General features: G+C 48.9%; 1 long non-coding RNA gene across 1 annotated transcript; it reads left to right on the top strand.

The window, feature by feature from the left end:
• The first annotated feature begins 3,725 nt into the window (after positions 1-3,725).
• Positions 3,726-6,969, top strand: LOC105476027 (uncharacterized). Its single transcript, XR_983790.2, has 3 exons — positions 3,726-3,897; positions 4,070-4,167; positions 5,227-6,969. It is a non-coding gene; the product is annotated as an uncharacterized lncRNA (long non-coding RNA).
• Positions 6,970-7,244: the final 275 nt, after the last annotated feature.

The following is a 7,244-nucleotide window of genomic DNA, read 5'->3' on the forward strand; positions in this document are numbered from 1 at the left end:
ATCACTCTACTGACAAGCTGCCTTCCACTGATCCTCTAAGCCATTCTTGATTACCTAACAGAACAAACAGCCAGACACTCGGTGTTAAAAAGACTTGACTCTGCTTCTGGCTCTGCCATGTACGAGCTCTGCTACCTTGGGCTGCCTGCTGGCATTTCTGGTCCTCAGTTTTAAAAATTGTAAAATATTTTTAAATATTTTTAAAGATTATTGTACTTATGTAAAGGAAAAAATAGACTTCTTTTCTCTCTGTTTACACCCAACAGGATACTTCTGTGATCAAATGTCGGCGGTTGAAGTTTTCCCCCAACAACTAATTCTCCAACACCAGCTGAATGTATAGAGTTTAATTCAATTCTGATACCATTTACCTGGAGTTAAGAGTCAGATCCCATGGGTTTCAGGCTCAGCCCCCCTGTTCAGATGCCAGGCACAGATCTGGGCTTCTGGATCTTCTGACCTATTTGCTATGAATCGGAGGTTCTCATCACCCCTTTTTCAGGTTTGATTATTTGCTAGAGTGGCTCACAGAATTCAGGAAAGCACTTTAAGTACATTTACCAGTTTATTATAACAATATTACAAATGATACAGAGGAACCACCAGACGGGAGCGATGCAGAGGGCAAGGAATGGGAGAAGGGACACAGCATCCTTGTCCTCTGAGGGGCACCACCCTCCAAGTACTCAGCAGTGCACAAGCTCTCCACACACCCATAGTTCAGGGGCTTTGATGGAAGCTTCATCACATAGACATGATCAATTATTAACTCTATTTCCAGCCCTTCTCCCGTCTTCAGGGAATGAGGGGTGGGGCTGAAAGATCCAGGATTCTAACCATGGCTTGGTCTTTCTGGTGACCAGCCCCCATCCAGGAGTCCACCGAGAGTCACTTCCTTAGAACAAAAGATGCTCCCGTCACCCGGGAAATGCCAAGGAATTGGGAGCTCTGTGTCAGAAACCTGTGCCAAAGATAAAATATTAGTACAAAAGATGCACTTAGAACCTCGATTGTTCAGAAAATTACAAGGGTTTTAGGAGCTCTGGGCCAGGAATTGGGAGCAGAGACCAAATATATGTTTCTTATTATATCACAGCCTACCTTGTAGGGCTCTTGTGAGGACATGAGGAAGTAAGTGGCACCCAGTGGACACTTGGTAAAGGATGGCTGAAAATGTTTTAGACTTTGTAACTCTTGAGGTAACAACTTCCTCAAGTGTATAACATGCACATGGGGTTCTTGAGGTCCTGGTTCTGTCCAAGATCAAGACGATCAACCTGAGAGGGCAACTTTTCAGAAGCCACGAGGGAAAAGACCGATCTCAGAGTAGTCAGGAATGTAACAGTAGCTCAGCCTCCCAGCCTGACGGTCAGGAGCTTAGGGCCTCAGAGGCCCTGATGGTGAATCCCTCTGAGGCCTGATCAGTGACAAAGTGTGAGGTGCTGAATGAGGCTTTAATCCAGGAGGTGTTGAAAGAGCCTAATAAACACTTATTCCATTTTGTTAAATTCAAGAGCTTTTTCTCTCTCTTTTTTTTTTTTTTTTGGAGACAGGGTCTCGCTCTGTGACCCAGGCTGGAGTGCAGTGGCACGATCTTGTCTCACTGCAGCTGCAACGTCTGCCCCCTGGGTTCAAGTGATTCTCATGCCCCAGCCTTCTATGTAGCTGGGATGACAGGCATGTGCCACCACCCTCAGCTAATTTTTGTATTTTTAGTAGAGACGGGGTTTCAGCATGGTGGCCGGGTTGGTCTTGGACTCCTGGCCTCAAGTGATCTGCCTGCCTCAGCCTCCCAAAATGCTGGGATTACAGACCACTGTGGCTGGCCAAAATCCAAGAGTTTGAAGAAAAATGCTAAGTTGATTTTTTGTGTGTTCCTCTTACCACGTGAGATGTGGCCCTGAAGAAAGCACTAAACCAGACCCTGCCCTAATGGATGACAGGCCCCTGACGGGCCCTTACTGGGCTCTTGCTCCTGTGACCAGAAGCAAGAAATGTTCCCAGGGAAGACAGATTAGCAGGCTAGACTGGATGCCCTTCTGAGAGAGAGCAAGAACTGTCCTTTGTACCTTAGGTCTTCGGGCTCAACTGACACCATGCCAGTTTCCTAGGATTGCACAACAAAGCACCAGACAAAATACAGCAGTTCATTTTCTCACAGTTCTGGAGTCTAGAAGTCTGAAGTCCAGGTGGCAGCAGGGCTCCTACTGCTTTCCTCACCTGTTCCTGGAGGGACCTGGCAACTCTTGGCGTCCCTTGGCTTCCAGCTGCATCACGGCAACTTCTGCACATGGCTTTCTCTCCATGTGGCTGTGTCTTTACTTTCACTTGGCGTTTTTTGTTTTTTTTTCTCTTTTTTTTTTTTTGAGACAAAGTTTCGCTCTTGTTGCCCAGGCTGTAGTGCAGTGGCATGATCTCAGCTCACCGCAACCTCTGCCTCCTGGGTTCAAGTGATTCTCCTGCCTCAGCCTCCCGAGTAGCTGGGATTACAGGCATGTGCCACGACACCCAGGTATTTTTGTATTTTTAGTAGAGACAGGGTTTCTCCATGTTGGTCAGGCTAGTCTCGAACTCCCAACCTCACGTGATACACTCACCTTGGCCTCCCAAAGTGCTGGGATTACAGGCATGAGCCACCGCACCCAGCCTTACATTAGCTTTATAACCAAAGGGAAAAAACAATTTTTTAAAAATACATATACAAGTAATTTCCTGAAATGTACATTCCAGGAAAGTTCTGGCTGGGAAGAGAGCAGCAGTTGCTGGGATCCAGCTGATTCCCATGCCTATAAGCTACAGCCATCACCCCTGTGGAGTCTCTCCATGTGGAAGGATGGCTACTTGCATCAGAATTAGCCATGATGCTTGCTAAAAAATGCAGAATGCAAGGTCCCACCCTAGATCTACTAAATCAGAATCTCTGGGCACAGGGCATAGGATTTTTCAGTTTAACAGGTTTTACACACTGCATTTGAAACCCCTAGGATTTAGAGGCTGTGGACAACCCACTTCTCAGTAACCCAGTGGTTTGTCACACTAGCCGAATGTGCCCCCTCAGCCCTTTCAGTACCCAACACTGTGCTTTTTTTTTTTTTTTTTTTTTTTTTCTGAGACGGAGTCTCGCTTTGTCGCCCAGGCTGGAGTGCAGTGGCACGATCTCAGCTCACTGCAAGCTCTGCCTTTTGGGTTCACGCCATTCTCCTGCCTCAGCCTCCGAGTAGCTGGGACTACAGGCGCGCACCACCACGCCCGGCTAATTTTTTGTATTTTTGGTAGAGACGGGGTTTCACGGTATTAGCCAGGATGGTCTCGATCTCCTGACCTCGTGATCCGCCCGCCTCGGCCTCCCAAAGTGCTGGGATTACAGGTGTGAGCCACCGCGCCCGGCCTTTTTTTTTTTGACAGAGGATTGCTCCATCACACAAGCTGGAGTGCAATGGTGTGATCTTGGCTCGCTGCAACCCCCCTGGGAGGCGGAGGTTCACACGCCACCACAACTGGCTAATTTTTGTATTTTTAGTAGAGACCTCGTTTTTACATATTGGCCAGGACTTGAACTCCTAACCTCAAGTGATCCACCCACCTTGGCCTCCCAAAGTGCTGGGATTACAGGCATGAGCCACTGTGACTGACCTAACACCGCTTTGAAAAATAAAACCAAATAAACAGAGCAGTTTTTTTTTTTTAATAAAGTCAATTCTTGGTTGTACCTATGATGGGAAGCTGCAAAGCAAGTTATTCAAAATAATATAAAATTCGTAATTGTATTTTATTTTGGAATCTAGTGGCAACAGAGTGCTCTTCTTAATTTGTCCCAACAATTAAAATGAGTCGACATCCCCAGACTCTACACTATCAAGTTTAGAATGAAGAAAAATACTTTGTCCCCATTAAAAAGTAAGTATTCTGTATGCAGTTAGTTGAGAGTTGTCATTATAGACATGATTACTGTTAACTCACAACCTTGAGTTTTCCTTTATTGATTGGTATAGGAGACTAATATCTGGGGACAGCTGAAAATTCTCCACTTTTTTTTTTTTTAAGACGGAGTTTCACTTTTGTTGTGCAGGCTAGAGTACAAGGGCAAGATCTCGGCTCACTGCAAGCTCCGCCTCCTGGGTTCAAGCAATTCTCCTGCCTCAGCCTCCCAAGCAGCTGGAATTACAGGTACCCACCACCACACCTGGCTAATTTTTTGTATTTTTAGTAGAGATGGGGTTTCACCGTGTTGGCCAGGGTGGTCTTGAACTCCTGACCTCAGGTGATCCATCTGCCTTGGCCTCCCAAAGTGCTGGGATTAGTAGGCGTGAGCCACCGTGCCTGACTACAAATTCTTCACTTTAAGATGTGCCTGAGCTCAGGGCAGGGGTTGGCCGAGAAGGCCCTTCCAGCTCAGAGACGCTGTGACTTGCAGAGCAAGGGGTGTTGTAACATGTTCTGAGAGGTCCCAACAGCTGTGCCACTGGCTATCTCTTAAATAGGTGAAATTCAACACTGCAAAGAGGCAATAACTCAAGGTATTAGTCCACACTTGTTGCTTCCGGAGTGGGTCATAGCCTCTTAGGAGAAAAGATGAGCCATCTCGAGAATGAGAATTTCTGTCTATGTGTGGGAGCAAGCAGAAAAAAAGAACCAGCAACTGGGAGGCTCTGCCTTTCGCCTCCTGGAGGGGTCACATTCCCTTTTGAGCCTTCACAGGGATGGCTTCAGGAAGACTTTTGCACCCCTCGCTCCACCTGACCCCCCTTTTTGTGAGGGAGGAGGGTGAGAGGAAGCAGCCTGTGGAGGGCTAAGTGCTTGGCGCCTTAAATAGCACCTCCGTTTGTGCTTTGTCATGATCCCCACGCTCTGGCAGAAGCGGGCTCTCTGGGCGCTGGGTGACAACCGCCTGGGTTCAGGGAGGCCTCGAGCAATCAGCAGGAGGGACGCGGGCTCTGAGGAGCAGAGGGTCCGGACATCAGGCCTGTGCCTCCCCCAGGCATGCCCTTCTTTCCTGCTGCACTGGGAGGAAGCAGAGGGAGGCAGCTGACGGGGTCAAAACCCATCCAGGAGAAAAAAATTTTAAAGGAAGCCTGGTATCTTTCACACAACATGTAATTAACTCTCAGCAGAAGATGCCACGGATTCATAATGGGAGCCGACAGCGGGGGAGGAAGACTCTGACAAGCATGAGATTTCTCATGGTTTTTTTTTTTTTTTTTTTTTTTTTAATTTAATTTTTTAAAGGAACATGAACAGTTGCAATGATAATCGCGGACCTTCGGTAATGGAGTCTCCCAGCAACAAGCCAGATCCTGCCGTAGCCCACCCTCTGCCCTGGCAAGATGAGCGTGGAGTCGGGGGTTTTGCTGCTTCAGAGCAGCAGTCATGGAGCTCTGGCCTGGCCCTGATGGATTTTTCTCATCCCTGATGCCCTGAAGTGGGCCCGCCAAGCAGCCCCAACTCTTTTGGGCTGTCCCCACGTGTGGGCTGTCCCCAGAGCTCTCTCCTCTCCATGACAGCAGTCCTTGGCGTCATCCCAGCCTCTGGCCCAGGGCTCTCAGGGTCATGCTTCTGGCACAGCTCAGGCTCCCCTGGGTGCCCTGCCCTTGGCGGGTGACTGCACCCTGGGAGGAAGGGAGGTGCAGCTGGAGAGGAGGAATGGTGGGGAGCCTCAGGCGGGGTGGCTGGAGGCAGGCAGTGTCTGGATGGCTGCCAGAATAGGGGCCAACCCTCTCCCAGGCACAAAGGGCTCTCTGTAAGGGACACGCCGGCCCCAAGCGGAATCCAGGAGGCTCATGTTTCTTAATACAAAGGAGGGTCATTCCCAGACCAGCCTGGGTGTGGCCTGGAGGCTGAAGCCCTCTGGGCGGTGCCCTTGGACTCCCAGGGTCCCATGTGGGGGGCTTCAGTCCTCATTCTGATCTGGTCTGCGCAGGCAGATGGAGAGAGGCCTGGGCAGGAGGCCTCACCTCTTCCTCTGGGAGAGGTCTTCCTAGGTCTCCTCTACCACATTCTCCCTCCCGCACACACACATGCATACACACGCTTGCACACTCAGAGTCCAAGGGAGAGAAGATTCCCATCCTAACCACACTTAGATTAGCCAAGTACATTGTGCAGACCCTTCTTCTGGCTGGGAAGCATATCACGAGAGCCACGGTGTGACCACAGGCAACAGGATTCCTTCTCTTCAGAACTCGGAAGTGCTCCCTGCCACGAAGCACCTTCTCAGTGTGACCCTGCCAAACATAAAATAGATATGCATATATGTACACACACACACACATACACACACACGTGTGTGTGTGTGTATATATATATAGAGAGAGAGAGAGACTTAAAAATGGCATGGAAGAGATTTGAAATGGTCATGCTGATGTGTCTTTCAGCCAAGCCTGAGGCTGATTTGGGTGACTGTGCCCTGTGGAAAGAAGTGGATCAGGGAGATACCTAAATACTCACTGGGCCTTGTGGGCTTTGTGTTTTTAAATCGAAGAGTTGGAGTAGGATCTCTACGCTCTCTTCAGCTCTTGGTACAGGCCTGAAAGCCACAAGGCTGGACATCCACCCACCAGCACTGCCCACCCAGCTCCCGAGGCCCTGCTGCATCAGAGGTCTGTGTGGATGTCTGTGGGGGCACTGGCAGGCACAGTCCCTCCCTGGACCATAGCTGAGGTCTGAGGGTAATGGATAAGAAGTGTGGGATTTTCAAAGACTGGCCTTTTCCTATCCTGTATGTTCTGCATTGGGAACTATGAAGAAGATATTCATTTGTCGAACACACATTTCTTGAGCACCATCCATGCACCCATAAATAAAACAGACACAATTTCCTGCTCTCAGGAGCTTCCATTTGACACAACACACAGGAGCTTCCCCTCCGTATAGTTTGCTAAGGTGGCTGTAACAAAATACCACAATCTGGGTGGCTTGAACAACAGCAATGTATCCTCTCACAGTTCTGGAGACTGGAAGTTCAAGGACAAGGTGTCAGCAGGGCTGGTTCCTCTTGAGGGCTTTAATAGAGGACCTGCTCCCTGCCTCTCTCTTCTGGTGGTTTGCCGCCATCTTTGGCGTTTGTGGGTTGTAGAAGTATCATGCTGATGCTGACTTCATCTTTACACGGGGTTCTCCCTGTGTGCAGGTTTGCCTCTGTGTTCAATTTCCCCTTTTTATAAGGACTCATTGGATCAGGGTCTACCTTAATGACCTCATCTTAACTTGATCATTGACAAAGACCCTATTGCCTAAAAAGGTCACGT

Source organism: Macaca nemestrina, chromosome 8, assembly GCF_043159975.1.
Source record: "Macaca nemestrina isolate mMacNem1 chromosome 8, mMacNem.hap1, whole genome shotgun sequence".
Classification (NCBI taxonomy): Eukaryota; Metazoa; Chordata; class Mammalia; order Primates; family Cercopithecidae; genus Macaca; species Macaca nemestrina.